Source organism: Aquarana catesbeiana, linkage group LG07 (genome assembly GCF_042186555.1).
Source record: "Aquarana catesbeiana isolate 2022-GZ linkage group LG07, ASM4218655v1, whole genome shotgun sequence".
NCBI lineage: Eukaryota > Metazoa > Chordata > Amphibia > Anura > Ranidae > Aquarana > Aquarana catesbeiana.
In genome coordinates this window covers 142,020,658-142,047,101 of record NC_133330.1, presented here as the reverse complement: position 1 = coordinate 142,047,101, position 26,444 = coordinate 142,020,658, and positions in this window count along the sequence as shown.

The following is a 26,444-nucleotide window of genomic DNA, read 5'->3' as shown; positions in this document are numbered from 1 at the left end:
GCAGTTAATGATTCTTACTCTGAATGGTCTAAGGTTATCAATGGTGTACCCCAAGGTTCAGTGCTGGGACCCTTACTTTTTAATATCTTTATAAATGATATTGGGTCTGGGATTAAAAGTAACAATCGTGTGTTTGCATCTTTGCAGATGACACTAAGCTATGCAGTGGAATAACGTCCTTACAGGATGTCTCCAATTTACAAGTCGACCTCAATGCACTGTCTAATTGGGCGACTATGTGGCAGATGAGGTTTAATGTTGATAAATGTAAAGTTATGCACTTGAGGTCTAAGAATATGCATGCATCATACATACTGGGGGGGTACAACTGGGGGAATCATGGGGGGAGAAGGATCTGGGGGTTTTGGTAGATCATAAGCTCAATAATAGCATGCAATGCCAAGCTGCGGTTTCCAAAGCAAGCAAAGTCCTTTCTTGTATTAGGAGAGGTATGGACTCCAGAGAGAGAGAGATATAATTTTGCCCCTGTACAAATCATTTGTAAGACCTCATCTGGAATATGCAGTTCAGTTTTGGGCACCAGTTCTCAAAAAGGATAATCGGGGGAACAGGAGAAAGTGCAGAGCAGGGCAACCAAACTGATAAGAGACATGGAGGAGCTCAGCTATGAGGAAAGATTAAAGGAACTGAATTTATTCAATCTTGAGAAGAGGTGATTAAGGGGGGATATGATCACCATGTATAAATATATAAGGGGTCCATATAGTGAACTTGGTGTTGAGTTATTCACTTTATGGTCAACAGGTTTTTTCGCCTTCCTCTGGATCAACTGTAGGTATAGCATTGGGTATATGGGATTGTGTGATTTTTTTTTTTTTTTTATGGTTGAACTAGATGGACTTGTGTCTTTTTTCAACCTAACTATGTAACACAGCTTAACAAGTTGTATCTAGAGTCTATGACCTTGGCCTCTAAATAGAGTTGGCAAAAACAGAAAGTGAAAGCTGCGCTCAAGGTAAAACATAAAAATGTGCAATGTGATGAAAACTAAGCAGCCTGCATCGAGATCTAGTCTCCAAATCCCACCATAGACAATAATACAAAAAAGATGCGGCGCTAAAACATAATTAAAAGCTATAAAATGAATTAATAATCAATAATATTGGTGAATATAAACAATATCATACACTAATGTCCCAAAAAATAATTAAAAAACAAATAATGAAATAGATAAATGAATAGAGTCAAAAACCAAAAAGAAAGTCCGTGATAAATTAGGAAAAAAATGCCAGAAAAGGCCACAACCAAGATGAGGATGCAATGGGGGGAATCTTCTATGGTTCCTCACACCCGAGGCCAATCCCCAGACGACGTCCGCTTGTGACGAAACGCGTAGGGAGGAGCCTACGACGTCACCACGTCCGTTCTTGTGTAGGGCTGTATACGAACTAGGAAGGCGGAGGCAGTAGACGGAGACGCTGATTTTTATTTGTACGCGATATGCTGATCACTTCATGGATGCTTTGTAAGTGCAATTCCTTTTTTAATAAAACGATTGTGCAGACTGTATTACACGATGGATTGTTCCTTTTCTCTTTGAATCCTGAGATATCATCTGTCGCTTATCGGTACCATTAAGCTGAGGTTGTGGGGAGCCCCAAAATTTCCCTGTGCCGTTTTTGACCGCTGTAATAGCGGTCAACGGGATCTGGTAAGCATATCTGATATTCCACCTCGGGTGTGAGGAACCATAGAAGATTCCCCCCATTGCATCCTCATCTTGGTTGTGGCCTTTTCTGGCATTTTTTTCCTAATTTATCACGGACTTTCTTTTTGGTTTTTGACTCTATTCATTTATCTATTTCATTATTTGTTTTTTAATTATTTTTTGGGACATTAGTGTATGATATTGTTTATATTCACCAATATTATTGATTATTAATTCATTTTATAGCTTTTAATTATGTTTTAGCGCCGCATCTTTTTTGTATTATTCTCTAAATAGAGTTCCTTGGTGATATGGGGCCTGAGACACACCAAATGTTCCTCTACCTTGTGGGGGGTGAGGGGAGATACGGTAATCCTTTGATATAAGAGTCGTGTGTTTTCAGCTAGCTCAGTTGAATGGGCGCAGTGGATTTGATGAGTTTGAGGAGTATAGCATTCAGTCAGTGCATTAGTGATTATAAGTGTCTCCTGGTAGAATTTTAACCACATCAATACTGGGCTCTTTCGCCCCCTTCCTTCCTAGACCAGCTTTCAGCGCTCTTGCACTTTCAATGACAATTGCGCGGTCATGCTACGCTGTACCCAAATGAAATTTTTATCATTTTGTTCGCACAAATAGAGCTTTCTTTTGGTGGTATTTATTCACGACTCCGTTTTTTTTTTTTTTCGATATAAGCAAAAAAAGACCGGAAATTTGGAAAAAAAACAATATTTTCTTCTTTCTGTTTTAAAAGAAATCCAATAAAATCGAATTTTGTCATAAATTTAATCCAAAATGTATTCTGCTACGTTTTTGGTAAAAAAATTTTTGTTAAGTGTATAAAAATTGGTTCGTGTGATCACGGACAGATGTACGCAAATGATCATGTACAGATGTGCGCAGGTGATCACGGACATATGTGTGCAGATAATCATTGGGACATGTCATTTTAGTTGGACATATGTGGGGGACAGGTGTTTTTATTATTTGGGGACGTGTTTTGGGGACATTGTGTGGGCACATGTGTGTTTTACATTGTGTGGTGACACTAGGTTGGTGATCAGTGAGTAAAAAGCTGTAAAAAAACAGCTCATACTCACTGATCACCAGCCGACTGCAGCGATCCCCTCTCCTCACCTCAACGACAACTTCTGTGTGAGGAGAGGAGAACCGATTGGCTAGCAACCGGCTCTGTGTTTACATTACATGTTGGCTGTGATTGGACATGGCCGTCATGTGATCAGGAGGGCCAATCACAGAGCCCTCCTGCCGTTCGGAAATGTGCCATGTCCAGGTGACATGAGCGCATCAGGATCGCGCCACTGCGCAGGCACACGCGCGCGTTCCCCCTCCTTCTGAGGGACGTTCCTGAACGTCAACTCAGAAGGAGAGAGCGCCCACCCGGCCGTTTATGTACATTGGCCGGGTGGGAAGTAGTTAAAGAAGGGAAAATCAATAGTGTCTGCATGCAGCGTCCTTGGGTGTAAAGAGGATGGGCATGCGCCTGCTCACCAATCCAAGCGATACCAAGCTCAGGAGGGATGGTGTGAAGATCCTGCAGCAGGCCTCTGCAGATACAGTGCTTAAGGAACAGCGCGCCTCTCAGTGCTTCAGCTCAGCTGGATCTGTGATGAAGGTGACCTCCCGGCTGCCACCCAACGACCGGATACTGCCGACAGCAGAAAGCATCCACACTCACTCCTGGAGGCTTTACTTTGCCGCCTAGGCCGCAGCACAGCCACGCTCTCCCCTGACTGTCCAGATCACTGCTTCCAGATGAAGGCCATGGTCCCAAGAGAGCGACTCCTCCTCTCCTCTGGCCATTTATCCCCTCTCCCAGCATTCCGTATTCTCCCTCCAGCCTGCTGGAACTTGTAGTCCACCACGGTCTGGCTCCTATGTAAACATGGCTTTCCAGACTACATGTCCTAAGATCCTTTGTCCTTCTCTTGCAAGTCCTCACTCGCTCTGCATTCAGGACCTTGCAACAGAGTCTGTGCTGGGCACCACGGTGAACAGTCTCCCTGTGGCAAATACTGCAAAGTGTCCTTGGGCACTGCAGGCAATTTAGCCAGCTCCTGGCTACATCTATATATATTAATGCTAGCAGCATAATGATTAAAAATAGTCAATGTTGATTGAGAGATTGATGTTCCGCTTTAAGTTGGCCATACACATACAGATATTTTTCTGTTCAGCCTTCAGACTAAAATTAAAAAATCTGATGGATTCTTCCATCCAAACTATACAGCTTAGATGAACAAATCTCCTGCCGCACCAATTGTATTTCAACCACCATCAGGGTCAACTGTCAAAATGTGGGAACAGCTGCTGCATCTAATTTTATTCAGCTTATTTGATTTTTCATTTGAGGGATATCAGGTGGGAGGTAGCTGACATGGTTTTCCACAAAGCAAGTTTTGTCTGGTTCATTGGGAACCAGCTAAGATTTGAACAGTGTATGTACAGAATTATTCCAAGTCAATGGCCTGGTATGTAGAGCAGTAGTGTATTTAGGTATTGTGCTGCCCTAGGCCTGACTAAATTCGTGCACCCCCTAATTTAAATATGACCCACCCCTTCCTGTCAAGGTCACACCCCTTGCTGTTTAAGACCCACCCTGACATTTCTGAGAGCCTGGGGGGCAATGGATTCCATTAATTCGCATAGATTTCCTCTAACTTCCTGGTTAGCTATGGGGCAGGAAGTAAAGGGAAATCTTGCAATGGGACAGGGATGGTAAAAAATAAACTGACAGGGGCTATAGCCCTCCCTTATTCTATCCAAAATGAAAAAAAAAAAAGTGTTCCCTATAGTTCTACTTTAGGCACAAATTTCTGATAATTTTATGGAGAGGACTATGAAGATATAATCATGCCAATGGTGTAGCAGAAAACATAGCACAGTGAGGAAGGTTTGTGGTCCAGGATGATAGGACAGTCAAAATGAAAGTTAGGCGCACCCACCCCCCCACAGTTGCAGAATGCCATCCGCCGCATGCCGGAAGCAGCGCGGCCGCTTTATGGGGGTGCTAGACTAATTTGCCTCTTAGCTCAGTCCACCCCATAAGACTGGCGCTACACTAACAGTGTAGTGCAAGCCGGCGGGGACTCTTTCTGCGCTGCCCCCTCTGCAAAGTGCTGCCCTGGGCCTTGTCGGCCTAGGCCAGGATACAGCGTTGATGTAAAGATGTCTAAAAGACAACCCTAGAACTCACAGCTTAAGAAAAGCCAAAATTGAAGTGCCCATATTTCTATTCTCCCTTAAATTTCACTTTAAGTCATGTCTCTATACTTTTAAAAAGGAAAGGCGTTATTTATTATATAAAATATGTCCTATGCAAAATATAAAGGAAAGAGCATTTTCTGTTTTCGGAGAGAAGCACTAGAGGCTTCATGGCAGATTCAACTCTACAGTTTCAGTAAACATGTTCCTGTCTGCTCTCATCACTGTTTATTTTACCCTCATGTGCAGAAGGGTGACCTCTGTTACTGTTTGTGGTACTAGAGGCAGGGCCGCTGATAATAGGGGACCACCGGTCCACCTGTAGGGCTCCATCACTCTAACAAAGGGGCACAGTAACCTTAAGTTTCATACGTATGCAGGCATTTTATTTTTATTTAAGCTTCCCCATGGATCCCAGGTTGTCTCATTTAGATGTATTTTAGATTTATATTGTTAGATTGTACATTTCCCTGGGCCCCATCAGTTCATCAGAAAGACCCAGGAGACTGTAGCAGGGAGGGAACTGTTCTCTTATTTCGGTACGCAGCCAGTTTAACACAAGCCAGTACGGCATTTGCCAATAATAAAATGAAAGTTCCGGCCACAGTCCCTGGCAGAGTGCTCATTAGCTTACTCACTGCCTGCCTCCTCCTTCAGCATGTAGGTGGTGAGGAGAGGGCAGGCTGTATCTGAGGGATCAGCAGTATAGAAGCAGCCAGCAGAGGTCAGTGTACAGACACAGAGCAAACTGAGGGTCCAATTCCCAGCTGCAGAGATTTATTTTTTCATAAAAGGCACAATAAAACACACAAACTGCCAAACACTTCCCTCATGCCATACCCATGATGATAAATAAAACAGCAGCAATGTGAATGTGATCATGATTATCACACAGTACTGTAGCTTTGAACCACAGCACCTGTACTGTGTGATCATCATCATGATAATGATGATGATCATATAAAGGACACTGAAATGCATCCTTAGGCCTTATTTACACAACCCCTTATACTGCAAAGGCAGCTGACGGGGGATACAATATGCTGTGGCAATGATGCTTTTTGCAAAGCAAAAATTATCCACGCTGTCTTATTCAGCTGCTGAAGGGCTCTCCCATTCCATCAGTAAGCCAAGGACTACTGTAAGCAGTTGTGTTGGTAGCACACAGAGAGGAAGGAGGAACATCCATATTTCCTTCCCTCTCTATGACGAATGAAGCCGGAAGCTACGAGCATTTCATTACTATCAGTTTTGGTTCTGTATTTACCTGACTTGTACCGGCCAGTAATGCAGCCAATCAAACTGATCCATGGGTCTAATAGACTCCTAATCTCTCAATAAAAAGTGATTGCAAAAAAATGTAATAAAAAAAAAAAAAAATTTAAAAGTGTAAAAAAAAAACAATAATTCTAGCACCAGAGCTCACATTTAACTCTGATTTGGTAACCTGTAAAGGCTTTTAAAGCCTCACCCATGGACAATTTTACATATCATAGTTTGTTGCCATTTCACAGGCATGAGCAATTTTAAATCTTGACATGTTTGGTATTAGTGAGGTGAGCAAGGTGACCAGGAGGGGGCCCTGTCAGGTAAGCTGTATGGGGGCCCATGATTTCTAACAGCGACCCTGACTAGAGGCTTCCTGTGCACACACAGCTTTACTATCTAATGGCTCATGCAGGACTTCTCTCCTTCCTCACCTCCCCAGTGTGGCACTACACCTCTGCATCATTACCTCTCTTTTTTGCAATGCCACATTCTCGTGGAGCCCATAGGGTCTGGAGTGATTGTACACCCATCAAGAAAAGGCCATAGGTCTCTCCACCTACAGTTAATTGAGTAGGCACACACATAATCAGAACAGACAAGTACAGCCCGGATTTACTCCCTTTGCCGCCCCAAGGCCGGGTCCTTCAATGCCGCCCCCCAAACACACACACACACACCACCATTCAAGGCGTGGTTTACATAAAATAGTGGGGTGTGGCTTATATGGGCATGGTTCTAGTGGGGGTGTGGTTAGAGTCTGAGATAAATGAGAGGTGGAGAAAGAAAGGGGAAAAGAGGGAGGGAGAGAGAGAGAGAGAAAGAAGGAAAGAAGGAGGGAAGGAGAGAGAAGGAAGGAAAGAGGGATGGATGGACAGCAGGCCAGATCCTACACCACAATAGAAATATGTGTATTCCAGAGTTTAACAAATCAGCAGATAAAGATACTCCAAACACCTGGGGTTAGCACTTCAATCATCCCAGCACCATGGTTGTTATGGTGTCAGGATGATTGAAGCCCATTATTACTATTATTAAATTGTAATATAGAATGAAATCATTCAACTCACCATAATCCAGAATCAGTGGGACCTCTCAGCGTGTCACCTGCCACGTCGCCACCAGATCCCATCAGGTGCCCCCAGCAGAGTCCGTGCTTACATCAGGTGCCCTCAGAAGCAGAGGCCCTCCTTACAGATCTGTGTCCCTGGCAGCGGAGCCCCCTTGCATCTGGTGTCCCCAGCAGCGGAGCCCCCTCTTACATCTGTGTCCCCAGTGGAGAAGCCCCCTTACATCAGGTGTCCCCAGTGGAGAAGCCCCCCCTTACATCAGGTGTCCCCAGTGGAGAAGCCCCCCCTTACATCAGGTGTCCCCAGTGGAGAAGCCCCCCCTTACATCAGGTGTCCCCAGTGGAGAAGCCCCCCCTTACATCAGGTGTCCCCAGTGGAGAAGCCCCCCTTACATCAGGTGTCCCCAGTGGAGAAGCCCTTTTACATCCAGTGTCCCCAGTGGAGAAGCCCCCCCTTACATCAGGTGTGCCCAATGGAGAAGCCCCCCCTTACATCAGGTGTCCCTAGTGGAGAATCTCCCCCTTACATCAGGTGTCCCCAGTGGAGAAGCCCCCCAATAGGAGGAGCCGGCCGGGTGGCTGCCAATAGAAATCGAGCCGGCCAGGAGGCTGCCCACCCTTCGCCTTTCCCACAACATATCACAGACTGTCAGATGAGCAGCGGGGCAGGGGTGGGCGGCACCACAGCTCAATTTCTATTGGTAGCTACACGGCGTTCTGGTCTTCTGCAAAATGGCGGCCGGAGGAGACATTGTCTCCGTCGGCCACAGACCTCTAGTGGCGGTGAAAAAAATGGTAAAATAAGGGGGGGGGCGCGAAAGCCAAGAAGTCGCCACAGGAGCGGTGCTGCCCCTGCACCACTGCCACCCCGAGGCCTGGCCTCGGTGGCCTTGTTGGAAATCCAGCCCTGGACAAGTACCCACAATGATGATGGACACACCCAGAATACACTCCGTTACAGCGCACAAGCAGAGCACACAGAGACAGAAAACAGATCATCAAGCGTGGACTTGCAAAGCTAATTTCATTTGCACCTGGAATATCAATAGTTACATCATAGTTCCCAACTGTTCCTGATTTCGAGGGACTGTCCCTGATTAGGAACAACGTCCCTCTGTCCCTCTTTCATCCCCATTTGTCCCTCATTTTGGTCTGATCTATATAGTTTTATATAAAATGTGCTACTTATCTATCACAGTGCTAAACCTTTCATCCAATTTCTAAATTGCTGCATCTGTAAATTCTGAAAGCCTAATCATTTTTTTTTAATAGAAATCTCCTTTAGGCTCAATGCACACTGAAGCTCATAAACGGCCGTTTTTGGGTGTTTTTTTAACAGCCCATAAACTCCCCTCTATGTTATCCTATATGTCCACACATGGAAGTTTTTGGACATTTATCAGCAGTGGAGTTTATGGGCTGTTGTCTGAACGCCCTAAAATCACATTCAGGAGCTGTTTTTCGGACCACAAAAAAACACTTAAAAACGTTCAATGTGCATAAACGCTGATAGACGGCGATAAACACTCAAAAACGTGGCTCATCAGCGTTTTTTACCATTTTTGATCCATTGAAAACAAAACAAAAAAAAATTCTTAAAAAAAAAAAAAAACGCAGAAAAAAGCTAATAAACGTTATTTCAAAACCGTTAAAAAAACGTTGAAAGACCCGCTACAAAGCTACTGGCATTATTATAATGTTATTTTAATATTCAGTGTGCGTGGAGCCTTAAGAGGGCGTAGTAGAGGGTGTGTCCTATAAGGTGTCCCTCGTTCCCATCTCAAAAAGTTGGGAGGTATAGTTACATGCCTACAAATGCATTTGATATTTTAATTTTTTTTAAATATAACTGTAATAAAGTGGGTTAAATATTATCTAGTTTGTAGCACCACCAAACTTTATTACAGGTTTTGTTTTTTTTGTTTTCTAAATTAAAAAAAAAAACATTGTCACATAATAATTCACAGAGCCTTGCAAAATGCTTGAAAACACAGGCATTAACCAAGCAGCATTCATCGTGACTTGTTGGAAGAGTTTACCAGACAAATTCTGTTCGAAAAAAGTGACCTTTACATTAAAGTAGTATTAAACCCAAAACTGAAAATGTAATATGTTGCAGCTTACCAATTATTAGATGCGGTGACTGCATCAGTTTTCTTTTCTTTGGCTTTTTCCCTCTGTTTTCACCTGGTGATCTGGCCAATTACACACCTCCTGTATTAGAGTGTCCCCACTCAGGATGAAAGGAGAACAGAGACATCTTTATGTTTAATGTTTATTTTATTTGTTTTTAAGATTTACAAACTGAATATGGAAAAAGAAAAGTTGTACAATGAGTGCACAGAGACACCCTAAAGACAGCAACATTGAAGGCCCCTTGACCCCCCTCCCTCCTAGGGAAAGAGAGCCTTGACTGCTAGAAGCATGGCACTACATGGGTACTAAGACCCCTTTCACACCGGGGCCGCCCATGCTTTAGCTGTTGCCATCAATGGATACTGCTTTATGGGCCACGCCATCAAGTTTAATTCTGGGATCAGTTTAATGCCTCACACTGATGGTGGAGACAGGCCTCTTAGACTATCTGTGTTTTGTTATGGATGCTCACGGTATAACTGTTACTGGCATTGTTATGTGGTATTTTGAATATTGTTACAGTTGGTATGTTCAATAAAGCTGTGGCCTTGCCCTAATTCCAACTTAAATCAGTCTGTCTTTTTAAGGGCAAGGTATTGGTTTGTAATAGCTGGTTAAAATGCACCTATGCTTCTCAGCAGCCATAAAGGCCTCTTGACCCTCCCTCCCTCCTAGGGAAAGGGAGTCTTGACTCCTGGAAGCTTGGCACCTACGTGGCATTAACCGAAAACAGGGAGGTTAAGTGACTCTGATGGGATTGGCCACTAAGGCATGAGGTGACAGGGTGGAGCCTGAACTCTGGAAAAAACTATGCAAGGGCACGTCCCACTATTCTGAGGAGATTCTGATGACACAGAAGTTGACCACCCACCTGCCTGTTGTGAGTTTTGTCACAGCTTTATTGGTGGTTTTACCTTGCCAGCGATGGATATTGCTTTATGGGTCATGCCCTGAAGTTTAAGTCTGGGATCAGTTCAATGCCTGTCCCGCACTGATGGTTGAGACAGGCCTCTTAGACTATCTGTGTTTTGTTATGGATGCTCACGGTATAGGTATAACTGTGACTGCCATTGTTAGTGGTATTTTGAATATTGTTACAGTCGGTAAGTTCAATAAAGCTGTGGCCTTGCCCTAATTGAAACTTAAATCAGTCTGGTGTCATTGTGGGGGGCAAGGTATTGGTTTGTAATAGCTGGTTAAAATGCGCCTATGCTTCTCAGCAGTAATGTTAATCTAACAAATTAAACCCAAACTCCAGCTAATACTTCATAAAGCAGTTACAGCAGTTTGTTTCTTTTTGAATAAAAGTTTTATATAAATAAAATAAAAGCTGACCATTGTACGCACACCTGTCAGTGTTACATAGTTACATAGTAGGTGAGGTTGAAAAAAGACACAAGTCCATCAAGTCCAACCTATGTGTGTGATTATGTGTCAGTATTACATTGTATATCCCTGTATGTTGCGGTCATTCAGGTGATTATCTAATAGTTTGTTGAAGCTATCAATGCTCCCGCTGAGACCACCGCCTGTGGAAGGGAATTCCACATCCTTGGCGCTCTTACAGTAAAGAACCCTCTACGTAGTTTAAGGTTAAACCTCTTTTCTTCTAATTGTAATGAGTGGCCACGAGTCTTATTAAACTCTCTTCTGCGAAAAAGTTTTATCCCTATTGTGGGGTCACCAGTACAGTATTTGTAAATTGAAATCATATCCCCTCTCAAGCGTCTCTTCTCCAGAGAAAATAAGTTCAGTGCTCGCAACCTTTCCTCATAACTAAGATCCTCCAGACCCTTTATTAGCTTTGTTGCCCTTCTTTGTACTCGCTCCATTTCAGTACATCCTTCCTGAGGACTGGTGCCCAGAACTGGACAGCATACTCCAGGTGCGGCCGGACCAGAGCCTTGTAGAGTGGGAGAATTATCGTTTATCTCTGGAGTTGATCCCCTTTTAATGCATGCCAATATTCTGTTTGCTTTGTTAGCAGCAGCTTGGCATTGCATGCCATTGCTGAGCCTATCATCTACTAGGACCCCCAGGTCCTTTTCCATCCTAGATTCCCCCAGAGGTTCTCCCCCCAGTGTATAGATTGCATTCATATTTTTGCCACCCAAATGCATTATTTTACATTTTTCTACATTGAACCTCATTTGCCATGTAGTCGCCCACCCCATTAATTTGTTCAGGTCTTTTTGCAAGGTTTCCACATCCTGCGGAGAAGTTATTGCCCTGCTTAGCTTAGTATCATCGCAAATACAGAGATTGAACTGTTTATCCCATCCTCCAGGTCGTTTATAAACAAATTAAATAGGATTGGTCCCAGCACAGAACCCTGGGGAACCCCACTACCCACCCCTGACCATTCTGAGTACTCCCCATTTATCACCACCTTCTGAACTCGCCCTTGTAGCCAGTTTTCAATCCATGTACTCACCCTATGGTCCATGCCAACGGACCTTATTTTGTACAGTAAACGTTTATGGGGAACTGTGTCAAATGCTTTTGCAAAATCCAGATACACCATGTCTAAGGGCCTTCCTTTATCTAGATGGCAACTCACCTCCTCATAGAAGGTTAATAGATTGGTTTGAACCAATTAAATGGTTTGTCTCAACCCTGTAATTGCTACATCTTCAGGACACTTTGTTTCTTGAAAAACAGGATCAGGATCACCAGGGGAAAAAAAAGAAAGAAATAAAGACTTAAAAAGAAAACAAATGCATCCATCACACCTAAAATTGGTAAACTGCAACTTAATAAATGTTTACTTTTAGGTTTAATACCGCTTTAATCTCTGAAATTTAAATCCACATATACAGTATGTGCAAAAGGTTTTTTTTTCCACACTTGAAGACAGTGTTAAATCCACCTCAAAGCCACTTAAGTCTAGTACACACGATGAGAATATTCGACGAATGACCTTCCGTTTTTTGGGGGTTTTTTTTGCATGCTAGTCTCATATCGAAAATGAAGAGTTACAAAAGTTAAAGTTACAGAAATTCTCATACGACAGAATCCAACTTTGGAATTGATGTAATGTGTTGTATTGTATCCTTTGTTTCCAAGCAAGCGTGGTCTTGGTCTTCCAATTTTTTTCAGATGAATACTGTACCGATTAAAAAAAAAAATCATAGGTTCTGGTATCGTACAAGAACATTTTTCATATTTATCTCTTTGGAAAATTTCACACAAACAATCATGATGGGCTCTCAAAAGCTGTGTACTAACGATCATATTATCCTATGATTGTTTTGAAAGTGGTATTTTACATCTGATTTTCTGACTGTGTGTACTAGGCGTTACAATAGATAAAAGAAACATGTGCAGCTGAAAAAAATAAATAAATAAAAAACACCCTATAATACAACTCAACTAAGCCACGAAGGACAGGGATCACACTGAAATTGGAAGCCGGTTTACCGTTTAGTACACTTTAATGGTAAAGATGAACACATTTTGTGTGTGCACCTTGTTAATATAATAATGCATACTGTATACTACGGTATTAACAGTACACGTAAAAAAAAAAAAAAAATATGTAAAAAAATGTTTAAATACATTTACAATGCACTATTGTTCACTAGTCAATCTCTGGTGTGTGTGTGTGTACCGGTATATACATATTGTTGAAGCTTAAGCATTTTCATATGTTTGAGGTGAGTTACAGAAAACCTTTTATGTACACTAATAGAAAACAAAAATCGTATTGGTAGATTGAGGCAAATTTGAGTCTGAAACATGATCGAAGTTCACAACTGAATCACGTGTTAAAATCACATGCCTTTCATGGAAATTCAACCCCTCCGTCTTCCTCCCATCTGAGGTCAGTGACAGAACCTCCCACACATGGAAAAAAAAAAAAGCCAGGCAATGTTTTCCTTTCAGGCAAGCATCCAGAACTCATGCCTTTTTGTTAGCACCGTGGAGTGCAGAATTTTTTTTAAACAGCTTTTTGCTCTGTTGTCTTGTTGCAAACCATGCTTGAATGCAGACATTAGAACAATTATATTTTCATGTCATAGTTTTTAATCCCTATGATTGTTAAAAGATTATTAGGTTAATCATTAATACCAGACTAGTACCAATAAATATATTTAAAGCGGTATTTAACCCAAAAGCAAACATTTATTACATTGCAACTTACCAATTCTTAGATGTGATGGGCTGCATTATTTTTATTTTTAAGGCTTTCTTTATTCTATTTTCATCTGGTGATCCAGCCAGTAAGTCTGTTGTTTTACAAAAGAACAAGTCCTCTTGCAGATTGTATCAGTTACAGGGATGAGACAAACCACTTACCACTGACCGTGGGTGCTTACAATGATCAGCTTTTACTTATTCATGTAAAACTTTTATCCCAAAAGGAAACAAAAAAGCTTTGCTGTAACTGCATAAATTGTGTGCTGGAGTTTGGCTTCAATTTGTTAGTGTATCTAAATCGGTTAGTACTTCCAACATTCCTCCCCCACTGACAATGCTGTTGTTCAAAAGTGCCCCCTGTGCTCCTCCATCCAGAGTGTTAGCACACTAATACAGGGGGTGTGTTACTGGCCAGATCACCAGGTGAAACCAGAGGGAAAAAAGCTTAGAAAAAAAGAAAGTGAATGCAGCCATCTCATCTCATGATTGGTAATCTGCAATATATTCAATTTTTAGTTTTGGGTTCAATACCGCATTAAGTATAAATAAACCTAATCCTTCAAATCTTATATTTGAAAATTGCTTTTGAAATTATGTTAACACAATCTTTTTTTTTTTTTTAAATGTTCAGACGCCTGCTGATCCTGCCATGATGGCCGTTGTTCAGACACTTTCTGGTAAAGCAAGACATTACTCTGTCCCTGTCTTCCCTATTTTGCCCCCATGTTGTCACCCTGGTTTATTTTTTTCAACACACATTACACAGACTTGCTCCACTGTGGTCACCATCGGGAAATTCTTCCATATATTGTACATAATAGGTTGGCTGCAAAATCAGCAGCACTGAGATGCAACAAAATATAAAAAAAATATATAAAATAAAAAAAATAAATAAATAAAAACTACACACCAAAAAAAAAAGGGGGGAAGGGGAGTCAAAACATGCATTTTGTTGGGGAAAAAAAAGGACTTTTGTGATGCACAGTGCTTTAGTAAACAAAATGCAGCTACTTAATTCAGTAGCTTAGTGATAACCATTGTTCCTTTGCAGCACTGATGTCTTGCAATTAATTACCACAAAGGATACCGTGTATGTGGAGTTTATACATCCTTTTATTTTTGTACAGGTTTTCTCCAGTTTCCACCCACAATCACACGTTTACATGGTTTCCACTCAATTTGCTTTACTGGGTGTATGTCTGTGGTAGAGAAATTAGACTGCAAGCTCCTTTGGGTGCAGGAATTGATGTGAACCGTTCAGTATTCTGTGTACACTGCTCTGTAAAATGTGTCAGCACAAAAGAAAAAAAAAAGCTGCATAGATTTTCAGCATGCTGGAAAATATATAACTGTAATTAAAGCTTATTGCTCTTGCTCCATACAGAAAAAAAGGGGGGGAGCAAACCTTTTCCTGCACATAATTTATAAAGTGCACCCACATGAGGCAGCATTAGCAATGGAGCTGAAAATTGCCACATTTCCGTATACAGCCTGTTCAGAACATTCTGGAAGCAGAAGCGCACACAAGGGAAACAAAGAAAGAGGCCACCCTTCCCCCACACAGCAGCATGACATAAGCATGCAGATGGAGAGAGCTAACCCTCCCCAACTCACTTCACAGAAAGATGAGCGCAGACCTTAGTCCTCCCCTAACATGCACACTGAAATCAGCACAAAGAGCTCACTACAGATAGAGATAACAACAATAAAAAAAACACTGAGCTTTCTCTCCCATCCCCCAATGGCTAATAATTGACTTCCACATTCAGGAGCAGCACAGAAAGCTTCACCCTCCCCCATTTACAGATAGAAAGCATGAGCAACACAGCCTCTCCCTTGTGACACCCAGGAGACTTGTAGACTATTATAGAGTCTGCCACGCCTTCTGCTAGAAATTCAGGGAAGGAGCACATGGGTGAGCTGTGCCTTACATGGCTTATTGCACCCTGCCAACAGATACAAATGGAGATAAGAACATGTTTACATCAAATGTGTTTGCTCATATGTTGCAGTATGAATTTGGTTGCTTAGCAAACTGTACTTCCACAATACACTAATGAAAGGGAGACATTGCTACCAATATGAATAGTGGTGGGCAGAATGACATCAAATACAAGCAATGCTGTAGTACGTAGTAGAGAATTCTAGAACTTAACAATATAGAAAAATGTTTTAAATATAAAGAGACAGAGAGCCAGAATTCATGTGCTATGTGCTGCATTTCTAGCACTCAAACCTTAACAATAACAATTATTCTCAGATAACTTTGCAGGATAAACAGTAACCAATCCATTGATTTTTTTTTTTCTTTTTTTTTTTTAATTTATAGGACAACGGTAAACTGAAATTGAATGTGATCTGGCAGTTATCAGCATAATTTTATTTAGATCAATTAAATTTTGCCCTTGTGTGTGCAGGTGTTATATAGTATCATCCCTTTTTTTTTTTTTTTTAAGCATGCATACTTACATGTGTTTGTCTTACAGCATGCGAGCGGGGGGGGGGGGGGGGGGGGGGGGCAAAAAATGAAGCAAGATTATTTTCATACTTGTAATCTACAAACACGTTTAAGGCCTCTTTCACATGAACGATCCGTTCAGGTCCGCCTGTCAGTTTTTTAGGCGGACCTGAACGGACCCTCCATAGACCTCTATGGAGCATCGGACCCGCTCCGATCTGAAAAAGTGTAACGGAGGAAAAACCTACTTTTCCATCCGTTTTCGGATCGGGTGACGATGGACTCTACGGTCCATCATCATCCGATCCCTCATAGAGGAGAGCGGCACTCTGACAGGTCCGTCGCTGCACAGTGTGCAGAGACAGACCTGTCATCTGCCTGCTCAGCGTGGATCCACGGAGCAATCCCCGCTGAGCAAGCAGATGTTCATGGGGCGGATCATCACGGATCCGTCCCGTGTGAAAGGACCCTAACTGTAAAAAATATATTATAAGCTAGCCATACACTGATAGATCTTTGTTGCTCAGCCTGCAGGCTGAACGGAAAACAATCAAACGGATTCCTCCATCCACTCTATAATAACAGGATAGACAAATCTCCCACTATAACCAATGTATGCCGAAATCTGTCAGGATACTTGAACTGAACGGCATCTGATTACAGCTGCTGTTCAGCCAACTATTTTCCAGCTGGCTTTTTTTTTCCAATACTAGGATGTCAAGCGAGAGGGTGTCATTAGAGACATCAACAAGATGGAAAATTGTATCAAACACCGTAATTTTCCTTTCCTATCGTTAATCCATGGCATCATACTACCACATGTATGCCGCCATGCTGGTACCAGGGAAGACAATTTTGTCAGGTTTATTAGGAACCACCTGAAATTTGCTCAATGTATAACCAGCTTAAAAATGAATAGGGTCTCCTGCACACTGCAGAAACAGGCATTTAACGTTTTTTTTTTTTAAATAGTTTCAGCCTCTAAATGCCTCTCCATGTTAGCCTATGCGTCTGTGCACACATAGGCATTTACGGGCAGAAAAAAAAAAACACCACTGAAAACATTTGGCGCATTTGGGCAAAAAAAAAAAAGGCAAATGTGCGGAATGCATACTAATAACCAGAATAAATTACAGCATGTAACTGTACAAGCTGAAGATAGAAACTTATCATGCACGGCTGTTCCAGATTCTGTCTGCTCCAGTCTTAGTAAGTACTCCCTTATGTATTTTGTAAATTATAATTATTATTATACAGAATTTATATAGCACCAACAGTTTGCACAGCACTTTACAATATAAAGTGGGACAGTTCAATTACTATACAGTTCAGTACAGAAGGAAGAGGAGGGCCTTGCTCATGAAGCTTACAATCTAAATATTGATGTCATATTAAAAAAAAAATCTGTAAATATTTAAATGCATAAAATAAGAATTGTCTGCTAATTCAAAATCTGTTTAAATGAACCCATAACAATTCAAGCAAATTTTATTTTAGTGTGTAATAAATCTAGTTCAGGTGACCCATTAAACACAATGTATCCACTCTTTTCAACATTTAATCTTAGCACCCTAACAGGAAAAAAATACTAATGGGTCTTCTAGCTGTGCCTCAATAAACAGCTGAAATAATTGTATCACATCAACAATCATTCTGACTGTAAACAGAATTTTACATATTAGCCATGATCTTCAGACGATTTGTTCTTGCAGTGACAATCTCTCTTTGTTTAGCAGGAAAGAACACACAGCTGCTGCCTTACAAGCGGACAGAGCCAGATCAGACCGGTTTCAACCAGTTCAGGCTGGTTTATCAGCTGAAACAACTGCAGCAGCTATATGCAATTTCTGGAGTAGACTCTAGCAGCATGCTTAAGTGGAACAGGATGGAGTTTCTAGCAACTTTAACTGCTTTAAATCAGCTTTTGATTGTAAAAGCTTTAAATCCAAGCAATCTATCAACATTACTGCTTATATTTACAGCACAATAAAAGTTGGTAGGTTGTGTTGTTTTAATGGATTGTTTATGTAATTAAAAGCTGCATGAAAGTGGTTAAAATTGCTAGGAATAAGCAACATTTGATTGTCATGATCTGGAGCAGTGTTTCTCAACTCCAGTCTTCAAGGCGCTTCAACAGGTTATGTTTTCAGGATTTCCCTCAGATGAAACAGCTGTGGTAATTACTAAAGCTGGATGCACACTATACAACTTTCTTTAGATTTTTTCCTTCAGATTTACCAAAACCATATAATATGAGGTCAAACCTTAAAGGGGTTGTAAACCCTCGGTTTTTTTTTTGTTTTTTTTTTTAACAACAAACATGTCATATTTACCTCCACTGTGCAGTTTGTTTTGCACAGAGTTGCCCCGAACCTCCTCTTCTGGGGTCCCTCAGCGGCACTGGTGGCTCCTCCCCGCATAGAGTGTCTCCGTTGGAGAAGCGCTCTCCTCGGTGGACACCGGTACGGGCGCACCGCTCCCGAGTGCCACATCTGTGTCCATTCACACAGAATGCAGGACTTGGTGCCGCGTTATTGGATTTGATTGACAGCAGCGCAAGCCAATGGCTACGCTGCTATCAATCTATCCAATCAGGACACGAGACACCAGCTACAGATGGTGTGCTCGTTCCCGGCCAGAGAAAGATCCGTGTCAGGTAAGTAAAATGGGGGGGCTGCAGCACTACAGAAGGTTTTTCGCCTTAATGCATAAAATGCATTAAGGTGAAAAAACATAATGGACCGAACCAGACCCCGAGTGTAGTAATTTCAATGGATGCTGAAAAAGCATTCGATAGGGTGGGGTGGGAGTTTATGCTTGGCGTTTTGAGGGAGATGGGTCTGAGAGAGCAAATGATGGGATGGGTGACAGCACTGTATGCAGATCCTAGAGCAAGGGTTAAAGTTAAAGGGGTTGTAAAGGTAATTTTTTTTTTTATTTAAAATAACAAACATATCATACTTACCTTCACTGTGCAGCTCGTTCTGCACAGAGTGGCCCCGAACCTGGTCTTCTGGGGTCCCTCGGCGGCTGTTTCAGCTCCTCCCCGCAAGCATTTACCACCTTAATGCGAGCTCCCTCGCATGGTGGTGAGTGCTTGCGGGCGCGCTCCCGTGATACAGCCGGCGGCTATAGCCGCTCGCTGTATCACTCGGCCCCGCCCCCCGGCGCGCCGCGTCATCGGATGTGATTGACAGCAGCGCGAGCCAATGGCTGCGCTGCTTTCAATCCATCCACTGCAGCCAATCAGCGACCAGGCTGAGCTGCAATGAGGACGAGCAGCGAAGATTCGAGGCGTCAGGTAAGTAAAACGGGGGGGCTGGGGGCGGCGGTACTGTCAAAAGTTTTTTCACCTTAATGCATAGAATGCATTAAGGTGAAAAAATTTTTATCTTTACAACCCCTTTAATGGTAGACTATCAGATTATTTTGAGATACAAAATGGGACTAGGCAGGGATGCCCACTGTCCCCATTGTTATTTGCTATGGTGCTGGAGCCCTTTCTGTGCACGATTAGGGGAAATAGGAAGATCAAGGGGATTTTTATTAGATCATCGGAACATAAGATCTCAGTTTACGAAGATGATCTACTGTTGTACATCTCCTCTCCTCAAGAGTCTTTGACGAAAGTGATGTTGGAAATAGACAGGTTTGGCCTTATATCTGATTTTATATTAAATATTGGGAAATCAGTGTTGATGCGGAGCCATGTGCCTTTGAGGATGAGGACCACCTTGCAACAATCTTTTCCTTTTGTTTGGCGCCTTGATTCTATATTCTATTTAGGGATCTATATCTCTTCATATATAAAGCGCCTATATGATCTAAACTATGGACCCTTGATGGTATCCATAATAAAAGACTTGCAAAAGTGGAGAAGTCATACTCTGACATGGTTTGGCAGGGTAAACGCATTTAAAATGAGTGCAATTCCCAGGCTTATTTACGTTTTACATACCGTACCCATAACACTCCCACAGACATTCTTTAAACAAATACGAAGGGCTTTTATGACCTTTGTGTGGGGAGATAAACATCCCAGGTTGGCACACAAGATTTTGGAGAGACCAAAAGGGGAGGGTGGGGTGGGACTCCCGGATATAGCATTTTATTACAGAGCCATGTCCCTGGTTCATATAATGAACTGGTGCCATGACTCTGGTAGTAAAATTTGGGTGCCCTTGTAGAAAACATTAGCGGGTAGGAACTTGGCCGGATCCCCCTGGATTACGGTTTCTTAAGGGGTTTGTCGGAATATGCATCACCACTAACAAAGGCAACACTATCCATTTGGGATAGAATGAACAGTACGGGAACGTTTGCCCCCCAATATCCCCTTTAACACCATTGGAGGGATTTTCCTGGTTTGCCCCGGGGGAAGAGAAAGAGAGTTTAGATCGCTGGGCAATGGACGGGAAGGGTAATTGCGCTGGCGTGGCCCCACAGGGTAAATTGCTTCCATTGGTGGACTTGGTTCAAATACTGGGGGAAGTACCAATGGCTGTATGGAAACACTGTCAACTGACAGACTTGCTCAATACTTACTACTTTTGAGGAATGGTGTGTTAACTTATCAGAGCCGGGTCATATGTTGTCTCAAATGTATAGGCTGGTTCTGAGCGCCCAAAATATGACAACTCCCTATTTAATTCGAGAATGGAAAAGAGAACTGGGCTATAATTTTACATCAGAGCAGTTTAAAAAGCTGATGGGAGCGACACAACATACTTCAATAAGTTCCCATATACAGGAGATGTCTTATAAGTTCCTGACAAGATGGTACATTGGTTCGATTGGCTCAAATATATCCATCGGCAGATGTTAACTGCTGGACGGGATGTAACCAAAGGGGTTCATTTCTGCATTTATGGTGGCATTGCCCAAAGATAAAAGTTTTCTGGGAGGAGATAGCCCCTTGGATTAAGAAAATGACACTTAGACCTATAGAATTCTCTCCATTACATTTTCTTTTTCATGGGATGCCATGAAGAGAAGCGTTACTCCCCATTTGCTAAATGCAGCCAAAATATTGATACCTAGATTTTGGAAACAGTCTGGATGTCCCACTATAGGCCCCTTTCACACGGGCGGATAGAATTCAGCTTTTAGCTACGAATAGATCAAGTTATCTAGCGCAGCTAAACTCACACAATGCTTTCCTTATGGCCCCATTCACACACTGCGTTTAGCAACAGTTTCATTTACATAGGGTTTGGTGTGATTAGAAAAAACAAATATGACTGCATCCAGGACCGATTTATTGCAGCTATCTGCACATAACTGCAGGTAATTGCAGTGTACTATTTCACCTGCAGATAGCAGCGGCAACCAGGAAAGAAAAACAGGAAGCACATCAGAAATGGCAAGAATGTTCCAACGCAGCTAAACGCAGCCATATGTAAATGCACGTAAATGCAGCTAATCGCAATGTACAACTGCAAGTGAACGCTGTGCCAGGATTCTCTGAATTTCAAAATAACAAAACATGCTTTTAACAGTGGCAGAAGAGCCACCCGTGTGAAAGGGGCCTAATGGATCGGAAAAGGGAGGTAGAAAAAATAATGGAAGCAGAGAGATGGATACATATGGTTAAAAACCAACAGAATAAATTTAAAGATACATGGGCAGGATGGCTGTATTACTCCTCAGAAATAGGGGTGGGTTAAACCCTTTTGAGGGCAATGCTACGTTATGGATTGGATAGTCTGTGAGATGCATCTGGTGGGGGAAATTGGGAGAAGGTGGGGGTTTTTTTTGTGTGTTTCTTTTTTCTTCCTCTAGGAGGCATAGTGGAGAGATGATTGATGTTATTAAAGGAAGAGGATAAGTTATAATAGTAAATTAGGGCCTGGTACAACAGGGCCAGTTGTACTGGCCTATCAGCGCCCTGGTCATATGGCAGAAACATTAGGCTTGGGGCCTTGGTTAGGTAAGAGTGGACAAAGGAGTAGAGGCTTCTTCCCACACAAATCTCTTTTAAGCCTCTGGTCTCTAGACCCTGATCCGAGAATTACAAAACCCGAAGAAAACCAAAATGTAGTGTAGCCAAATCCCAGGTTCCCTTTGGTCCGATTAGAACCTCCAGAGTTAGGGATAGCTGACATCCTTCTATGTAGAGTGGGTTTACGAAGCATGGTGGGTGTGATGCAAAGTAGATTCATGGGCGCCAGACACTTCCTAAATGCAAAGGGATTTATTGTCTCTTAAACAGAACCGTGGGAGAGACAATTTAGGGCCAGGACACCCTTTAGTAGTTGCAATGGTAATTGGCAGACTCTGAGACTTCTATAGATAGACAGCCATGCAGGGAAAGGCACCTAGCTGGACACCACATCTGCATGTGTAGACACGCTGTCTCTTATGGCAACAGTCTTGAACAGTTCCTATCAAAGGTTGCAATGAACTCTTTCACTTCCTTTACAATCTCCTATTGTAGATCTTCACTCAACGGTGCTCCCAGTCTCTCTCCATAGACTTGCTGATACACTGCCACTGGATCTCCCGAGCTCTTTCAACCTTCTCGCTCAGTATCATCCTCAAGCCTCACCCCCGCATTCCTGCTGGGTCCCTAGCTTGGAATCCAAGATACTTCTCAAGCATCACCCCACTGGCCTGCTCGGTCCCTAGCTTGACACACAAGGCTGCTCTGCAAGTGTCACCTCCGCTGACTGGGTCTGTCAGGAAAGACATGTCCGCAGTACACTAATGCCCTGTACACACGATAGGATTTTCCAAGAACAAATGTTCAATGGGAGCTTGTTGTCAGAAATTCCGACCGTGTGTAGGCTCCATCGGACATTTTCCGTCGGAATTTCCTACAAACAAAATTTGAGATCTGGATCTTAAATTTTCCGTCAACAAAATCCATTGTCAGAAATTCCGATCGTGTGTACACAATTCCGATGCACAAAGTTCCACGCATGCTCGGATTTAAGCAGAAGAGCCGCACTGGCTATTAAACTTCATTTTTCTCGGCCCGTCGTACGTGTTGTACGCCACCGCGTTCTTGACGCTTGGAATTTCCGACAAGCTTTGTGTGACCGTGTGTATGCGAGACAAGTTTGAGCCAACATCCGTCGGGAAAAAAAACATGAATTTTGTTGTTGGACAATCCTATCGTGTGTATAAGGCATTAGAAGTTCTTGGCGTATGCGCATGCGCACTTGCGCATCGGCACATCGGTGTACACGCATACGCCAGGCGGGCTATTTAAACATTGCTGTTTGGTCTGCAGCTTCTGTGTGTTCTCACCTGTTACCTGTGCTGACCTCTGATCTTGATCCGGCTTGTTCTCACTAACGTTGTCTGCTTGATACCCTGATCCCAGCTTGTTTTGGACTCCTCTTCTGCCTGCTGCTCTGTTTATCTACCTGAACATTACCGACCCGGTTTGCCTGACCCTACACCTGCTCATCCAGCCTATCATGACTCTGCTCTGCAATTCGCATCTGGTTCCTGCTCCAGCTGCGATCCCAGCCTGCCACGGCCCTGGTCTGCTCAACCACCACCAGCCTGCCTGCTGCACATCCATCCACAGACAACCAGCCTGCCTGCTTCACATCCGTCCATGGACAACGAGCCATACAGAACACAGGACTGATCTCAGGCACTCCTACGCCACCGTGCTTCTGTGGCTGCTGTCTCACCTTCAGTGACCCACAAGCCGGTGTGGTACGAGAGGCCCTCCGCTACACTTCAGGCTCATGAACTAGGTACGTGAAAGGCTCCCTGGCTTGATTCCTGCTGAAGTTTCCCAATTCTTCACTGAACCAGGTAAGTGACAGTACCGACAGTACCAAACAACCATGACTGAGCCTGCAAGAGGACCCTCTCCTTTTGATGAGATCTGCCAGCACCTTGCCTCGCTCACTTAGGCGGTTACATCCCTGCAAGAAGGCTATGCTGAACTGGAGGGTCGCGTTCAGGCTCTGGCCACACCTGCTGCGACTTCCACCACATCTGCACCTGCTACGTCAGCTGGGGCCCCTGCAAGTTATACAGTAGTAAAGCTACCTCCCGAACCTTGAGTACCAGCAGGAGAGGTTTTCTGGTGGTCGGAACAAGTTTAGAGCGTTCCGCAATGCCTGCCAGCTCTATTTTGCCCTTTAGCCAAGGACATTTACTCTAGAGGCCATAAAAGTGGGATTTACCATTTCCCTGCTCCAAGGAGAACCACATTCCTGGGCCCACCATTTCCTGGAGGAAAACAACACACAGCTTAACACCTTACAATTATTCTTTTCTGCCATGCCGCAACTGTACGATGACCCGCAACGAACCACTACTGCCGAGACAGCCCTGCACGCCCTTCAGCGAGGCCATAGACCGTTCAAACATGTCATGGATTTCCGATGTTGGAGTGCAGATACCGACTGGAACAGCGCAGCCGTGCGTCACCAGTTGCATTTGGGCCTCTCCGAAGGTCTCAAAGATGAACTTGTCCGGGTAGGTGTACCAAACATACTAGAGGTTCTGATCATATTATCCATACAGATCGATCGCCGTTTACGTGAACGCAGATCTGAGAGATCCTTGCAGGAGTTCAGACCAGTATGGATGTTGCCCAAGACACCCATGCCTGCTGACCCTGTGTTTGGAAATCCTGCTCCACCTGTTCAGAGGCACGCGAACCGATGCAGTTGGGCCTGATCCGCCCGTCACTAACCCTAGAGGAACGCCAACAATGACGATTGAACAACCTCTGCCTTTACTGAGGAGAATCCGGTCACTACATACACACCTGCCATGCTAAGCTACGTAAGTGCCTTTCACTTTCTTCAGCTCGACAACCCAACGTGTCTGCCAATTCAGCTCACATAGTTCTGCCTATTCCATTCCAGCTTCCAGGAAGAACCATGCCGGTGACCGCAATATTCGGGAGCCTGCAGGTGCTTCATTGATCTGTCCTTTGTGGCTTAGCAGCACATTCCGCTACAACCTAAGAACCAAGTGTTTAATGTGTTTCTGGCTGACGGATCTTGCATCAAATCAGGACTTGTGACCAAAGAAACCTCTCCGCTTCCAACTATCACTGCTACCAACCACCAAGAACTATTGCGCTTGAATGCAATTTCATCACCACTTTTCCTTGTCATCTTGGGCCACCCTTGGTTACAGGCTCACAACCCGCATATTGACTGGAAAAATAGAGTTCCTATCACCTTACTGTCAGAAACAATGCTGTCCAGCACCGCCTCAAGCTCCTGCTTCTTTACTATGCCTGGAATCACATGCCGAACTGTCAGGTAGTTCCTGAATGTTACCATGAATACCTGGATGTGTTCAGTAAACGGGGTGCAGATACCCTTCCTCCACACAGACCATATGACCAGGGCCGCTCATAGGCCAGTATAACTGGCCCTGTTGTACCAGGCCCGGCCAGCAGGAGGGCCCGGGCAATCTGAACACCGAATTGATATAGAACATAAAAAAAATATTCCTCCAGCCAGCACGCCATGACCCATCATCAACCGACCTCACCAAAAACCCCCACCCCCCGCTCTGACTTTTCAGGGGGGTTTTTTTATTTTTGGCACCTCTTTACTGACTTTCTTGTGTGTGGGAGGGAGGGACTACTTCTTCTGTTTCGGGCGCATGTCTCTTCTGCACCCACTCCTCATGCTGGCTCAAGTCCCGGCCTGCATATTGCCTTCCTTGGCAGAGTGATTCCTTTCCCTCTGCTCATGGCGCTCTGCTTCGTTCTCCATTCGGCCTGAAACAGAGACAGTGAGACTGGAGAAGAAGAAGCAGTGAGGCGAACAGCGGCAGCGGCAGAAGAAGGAAGCAGCTAAGCTGACATCTGAAATTGTGACTGACATGCCAAGCAGCAGGAGGAGGATCAGAAAGGAAGTGGCTTGTGGGGCCCGGCTAACACAGGTGTGTGCTTGCTGGGGGGGTATTCTGTGTCTCTGTATCTGTCTACAGCAGCATCTATAGGCACGGGTGGCACTGTCTGCAACACTTTATGGCATTGGCAGCATGGGTGGCACTGTCTCTGCAGGCAGCACATGCGTTATGGCCCAGACCTGAAGGGCCTGGTATGGAATTTAGGGGGACCCCCACGCCAGTTTTTTTTAAAATTTTGGTTTGGGGTTCCCCTGTGGGGAAATCCCATGTAGTTTTTATCAATGAACTTTTATGTATTGTTGGACCGGCAATTCATTAATAGCCGCGAGTAATTTTAAATGACTTTTTTTCCTTTGAAATGTCATTTTGCTGTCAGACTGTTCTAAACACAGGAAACATGTGCCCCTTTACAGGAATACTATAGACACCCCCCAGGTGCGAAATTTAAAGGACTATTACACTTTTATTGTTTGATTTTAAGCATTATTAAAATCACTGCTCCCGAAAAAACTGCCGTTTTTAAAAACTTTTTTTTGCATTGATACATGTCCCCTGGGGCAGGACCCGGGTCCCCAAACACTTTTTATGACAATACCATGCATATAAGCCTTTAAAATTAGCACTTTTGATTTCTC